We start from the raw sequence: 6,363 nt of genomic DNA, 5'->3' as shown, positions 1-6,363 counted from the left end.
CTCATTTGTTTAATCATGTTTAAATGAGACGTTAATCTCACGTCAAATCTAATCTTCTAATTAGTTGGAGATTTGAAAAAAAAAATCAAATCTTATTAAGCAAAATGTCTTATCCCCTCTTTTTTTTTTTCTCTCTCCTTGGCCTTTATCTTTCTGGCTGTCTCTTCAACCCCCATGTGGTGTGTTGCTGTAGTGGTCATCATGTGCCTAATCATATCTTATTATGACTCTAAACCCATATCAAACATCCCCAAATTGCGATTGGTTTTGCTCTCCAACTTGACTTTTACACCCTTAAAACCAAGTTCAAATTAAAGCAATAAAGAGTGTTAAGTAAGACCAATCAATTCAAAGGAAAAAGAATTTGTGTTTCATGCTTAGTGCTGTCCTTTTCACCTCCATTGAATCAATTTTTTTTGAGACAGAGAATAAAGTTTCAGAATTGTTTCTGGAAGGAAAGGTAAAACCCGCCATTGAAAAAGCTGTAAAGAATCAGACAAAACCACTCCAACATTGATAGATTTTTCACCAGGCGTGAAGCTCAAACAACTGCCAAGCCATGCTCACATGCTTAGCAGACCACAAATTTGGGCTGCAAAGCTGAACAATTCTGAAAAACAATTCCCGAGTTATTGGAGAGCATCAGGCACTCGCCTGGAGAGGGCGTGGAAAGGGTTGATTCATGCCCGTGATCAATGGAGTTTTTGCCTTGAAAAGAGTGATAGTTTTGAATCTTTGGACTAGATATGCTTCTCCAATATCTCAACTCTTTTAACTACCTTAAAGGGTAGCTAACCTAACTACCTTCGGATTCTTTAAACACAAAAATTTGGAACTTCACCAAGTGCTCTAAAAGCATTTTCAACTACCCCATTGGATTCGGTGAAGAACACTTGGAAAACTTCTGGTCAGCCACTAACTCAAGAAGAGGGTAAAGAATAAAAAAAGGGTTGTTGACGGAATTTGTGTTTGTGGTTCAACGAGGACCGTTTGATCATTAAGGCCATTTAGTACAAACCCTTTTGATGACTTTTGGAGAACGTGGGGCTGCCGACACCAATGCTGCCGAATCATTTTCCATGGATTTTTTTTCTCTCTCCAACTCTTTCTTTGTCATTGCAGAATTTGATTTCAAGTTTTACACTGATCTTCTAAAAGCTAGTTGTAGGGTTTTACTTTGAATCCTGCTTTGTAATTTTAAATTGGTCAAGCAAAAAAGTTGTAGAGTCAATAAAAATAATCCCACCAACACCACGTTAAAATAAAATGGAGCTACCTTTTATTTTAAAGTATGCAAAACTAGATCAAATGCAAGAAACCCAGATTTTTTCTTCACTTTTTTTTTCTTTATTGCTGTCCACAACATTTTCGGTTTATCTTGCATTCACTTTTTTCTGTCTTCAGATGAGAAAATATGTGGAGAAACAGAATAGTTCTTTGCACAAAAAACCAATAATATCTGCAAATATTTGACCATATTAATTTAATAATTTAACCAGTGAGATTTTTTTTTGATAAAAAGAAAAAATATCATAAATTTATATGCTTAACATATGTCTTATCGATTATTATTCCATTGTTCTAGATACATTGAAAATTGGAGTTTAAATTTGAGTGAATTTAAATATCGACGGTGCAGTTGGTTTGGAATTAAATTGTATATAGAACCAAATTGTATTCAAGCAGCAGATTTGATGTGATTGATAACTGCGTTAGCCATAAGACATTAAATCCAATTTCGGGACTTCAACTAGTTTTCTTCAATTTCTATTGGTACAAATAAGATTTAAAAAAAAAAAAGTAATAAGTCTGGGAGCAATTGACAGCTACTCACAGCCTGGTGTTAGTGGATCATAAAAGGATTAGGTCAGAAATTGGATGCAATAAGGATGAAAACAGCTTTGATTTTTGAGAGCGACCAGGATTGAAAAGAAACCAACGTAATATCTATTTCAAGGGATTTTTTTCAATGTTCCACCTATATCAGCTGGAAGCCAAACATTTACATTAATGTGCTTGCATTTACGGTTCATCCAACTGAAATATATATATATATATATATACATGTATATATCACTATCTGATGGCTATAAAATAATGAATTTGGATGGTGTTTGATATATAAAATTATGATAAAATAAAATAAAATAAAATAAAATTATAAATAGAATTAAATTAAATATTATAATTTTATTTTGTGTATGATATATGCGATAATTATAATAAAATAATTTATTTATTTATTAAAATTATTATTTTTTAAAGTTTATATAATTAAATTATTGATATAATTTTTAAAGATATAATTGAATATTTAAATTTAATTTTATGGATTAAAAATAATTCTCTCCATTTAAAAAATTGAATAATCTTATGCCAAAAAGATATTAATAATCTTTACAATCTCTATTTTTTTATATACATATTAAATATGATATAAAATGATTATCATTTTATTCTATTAATAATTTTATATATCAAATATGAATTTTAATTGTTAAAATTTAAATACTAAATTTATTAAATATCACATTTTAAAAATAATCGTATAAATAAATTAAATTAAACTCTATGTTTGATTTAAGTATTTAGTCATCAATGGAATTTTATTTGTTTTAATTAAACAATATTTAATGAACAATTCTGTCCCTTGAATTCCCTTTAAAGCATCAATCCGGTTTATGATCATCAACAAGTACCTAATAAAACACACAATTGCATCAAGCATTTGTATTGAAAGAGATTCCTTTTTTTTTTTGGCTCGGAGCTCTGCCTGTTTGGTCCATGTGTTCAGGGCCATGGATTGCTAGAGGGCTTAACATGCAAGTTATAGGAATATATATCTGATTTAGGGACTAATAAGGGTTTGGGTTAATTAATTCTTTGTCTCAACGGTAAGAAATTTTAGTTTGAACACTAATGATTCCTTGGAGTTAAAGCAATCTATTTGCGATAATTTTTAAAAATAATATATGTTTATGTACGTATGCATGTAAAGTTTAAAAATTTGATACTGCGACATCCAACATAAACAAGATGTGTTACTAATCGAGCTGATCAAGCATTTCACTTCAATTTGTTTAGGAGAAATAGCATCTTAGCTAGGGGTTGATTAAGGAACAAGTTATATACACTTCAAATCAAATCAAATCATATTCCAAATTATGAACAAGTTAATGATGGGAGTTTTGTATAAAAATAACCCAATGAATTTTGGGGATCTATAAAAGAATTGTTGATTTGAGGATTAAATTTCAAAACTTCATTGATGGAAATATTTTGATTTGAGAATAAAGATGACAACAATCTGTTCTTGAATCTTTGTAAGTTAGTTAATGGTATCCAAAGTTCTTGGTAAAATGGCTTAATTAATCAATGTTTTTAATCACAGTGCAAAATTATGCAACGCTAGGTAGCTAAAATTGATCTTCTTTGTCTTCTACCTAACATGCACAATCCTCTTGTCTGCCATAAATGGCCAATAATTTCGAGTTGTAGCACCCAGTTAATAATATATAGAAATTTTTAATTTTTAATAATTCTAAGTAAAAAAAAAAAAAAAAAAAAAAAAGCTAGTCACCCATCGAATTATTTATTGAATTTATTGAATTCTAAGTAATAATATAATAATATTATATATTATTATATTTTATATTCCCCAAGTAGTGAAAACAGTTGATGTTGAACACCACGTGCAATGTATAGTACTGTAACAGAGAGTGGCCCATAATAATTTGAGGCCCATTTCCCGATGAGTTGGGTTGAATGTTTGGTGCCCATCACACAGTTAATTCAGCCTCGGGTTAGCCAGATTTTTTCACCCACCTCCCCCCATGGCTGGCTGTAGCTAACAAAAATGGTCCAATGTTCTCTCGTCAACACTTAAGTTACAAAGACAAAAGGGCTATATATATATATATATATTTATGTATATATTCTTGCTTTCTTTAATTCCATGGCTAGTTTTCTCCATGAAATTGATGTGATACAATTTGATAATGTTAGAAGATAAGCCATGCAAAATGTTAGTAGTATTATGTTTATAAATGAAAAAAAAAAGATGTTACACAACAAATTTCATATAGAATTTTTTGATTTTGTTTTCTTATTCTTTCTATGACTTTATCCATTGAAAAACCTCTAGAATTTTGGCACAGTCAGCCAGAAATCTGAATCTGATGATAAGAAGAAAAAACGAATTAAGAAAAGGATAAGATCAAAACAAACAAAACAGGGGAAAAAAAGTCTTTTTCTAGGTATATTGAATCCAGCTCTGCATCACAACAAGGTCAACCACTCAAAACAAAAGGGAAAGCTTAGAGGTGCTTTAATGGCAGCTAGAGTCATGATGTTGTAAAGCACTAAAAATTCTTTAAAATAAAGCAAAAACCCACTTCAAAGAGTTCAGTTTTAACAACCCTAATCTGCACTTTCTATGCCCTTAGCTATAAATGCATGCTGGGACTACTTCTCTCATAAAAGAAGCAATAATCTGATCATACTAGTACAGAAAACTTAACTAGGTTGCCTATTAAGAGAACCGGTTTTATTACTTTGCTTGGGAACAGCCTCACATGTTGGGGCCAACATGTTTCTGCTGTTTTGATTTTTTTTTTTTTTTTTTGTTGGTTCTGATTAGGACTTCACTTCCCTTTGTGTGTTTACGGTACACACAGTTCTGATCACGGGAAGCACTCTTATCATATGGACCCTCCATCACATGGTTTAACTTTAGAATCATGGCCTGAAATTGAGTTTTCTTCTACTTTTAATTCCTTCTTTTTTAGACTTTTTATTTTTTATTTTTTTGGAATATGGGGAAGCCAATTTGAATTCAAACTTCATACTAGATATGCATGTGTGAAGCTCATCTGGGTATGCCAAAAGCTGATCCCATTTTTCTTCAACCAATCTGAAGAATCCAAAATTGGTGAATGGGATTCATGAGGTTCAAACAATCCAAAATTTGCCTAACTTGCCAACTTTGTCGACGAATTTTGTCAATTTGACAAGTTTTCTCTTTAAAAAATGAACATGCACCAGCTTTATATTGATACAAAATGCTGGATACTCTAATTAGTTTTTCTTAAATTTTCCTGAAGTTATCAAATGAACATTTTTTTTAATCTAAAAATACTCTACATCACCATATCCATATCACCCTTTTTTCACAGTCAAAAAGTAATTAACGCAGATGGAAAAAAGGTTGGGAATTATTTCTCAATTCTTATGATGAGTTTCCCTACCACATGCAAATTTTCAAATTAATTAAGGTGCAAGTATTTGACATTTGTCATGATGGGTAAGGAGGCTTTGCCACGTAACTGATCCAAACATCACACTAATAAGCGGGTTAAGTTACTTGTGATTTATGCTACGACGTCCAATCCAAAGGACGCTATAATTTAATAAAATTTTCTATCAATCGTCCCAATGAAATATCATTATATCAGTCTCATTAGCTTCATTGACAGATAAAATTTTCAACTACGTTGGTCCCATGAGGATACTCTTTTACTAGCTGTCGGCTCCTTCATAAACCAGGATTTCTCTGCCTTGTATTCACATTATCTGATTGTTGAAGCTAGAAGCATACATGATTTGAAGTGAAGTTTGGAGTCATGGTTAACAGGATGTCTATTATTATCTTAACAAGTACCGATAGGCATTCATCAAAAACTTTTATTAATGGTTTAAGTCTTAACTCTTTTCTTCATTCCTGTTTACAAATGGGTTCGCTTTCAGGAGTAGCATTTTGTTTCATTTTGCCAAATTGAAAGAAAATGACAAGGGTTTTTGAACATGGCTAGTGGGAAGGGAACCCTAGACATGATCTCAACTGGCCCCAATTGCAAAGGATTTGAAAAGGAATGGCAAACATCAAAAACAACCATGAAGGATCCGGGTTGTGTCATTTTGTTCTTAGCAATGTGCAATTGTCCGTGGTAATGCCAGCAGACCACATGAAATATGGTCCCCAAGGATAGGCCTAACTTTACCATAGGGGATAGACCATAGTAAAATTTTCAGTGGCCACGGAAATTGGGCCAGCCGACCAGGAGGCTTTCTCATTTTAAAAAGTGTGGAGCTGTGAGCCTCACCCCACCCACATGGGATCCAATTTGGGTTCATAAATTGGATATGTATCACAATCGACAACTACAGTACTGACGTGAACCCTGCATCCTAATCTTTGCACCAGATTACATGCGTAGGTTATTTGCTTGTACTTTCTACACACGAAACGCAGAGGAGCTATCTTGGTATTGAGCTTTGGCGGTACTATAAGCACATAAAATTTTGAACACGACTCATCACTTTTAAAAAAAATATTTATTTAACCGAACATTTGATAATTTTACG

Source organism: Durio zibethinus, chromosome 2 (genome assembly GCF_047325235.1).
Source record: "Durio zibethinus cultivar Kanyao isolate XHJ-2024 chromosome 2, ASM4732523v1, whole genome shotgun sequence".
Taxonomy (NCBI): Eukaryota; Viridiplantae; Streptophyta; class Magnoliopsida; order Malvales; family Malvaceae; genus Durio; species Durio zibethinus.
The sequence above is the reverse complement of the archived record's forward strand: the minus strand, read 5'-3'. Positions refer to the sequence as shown.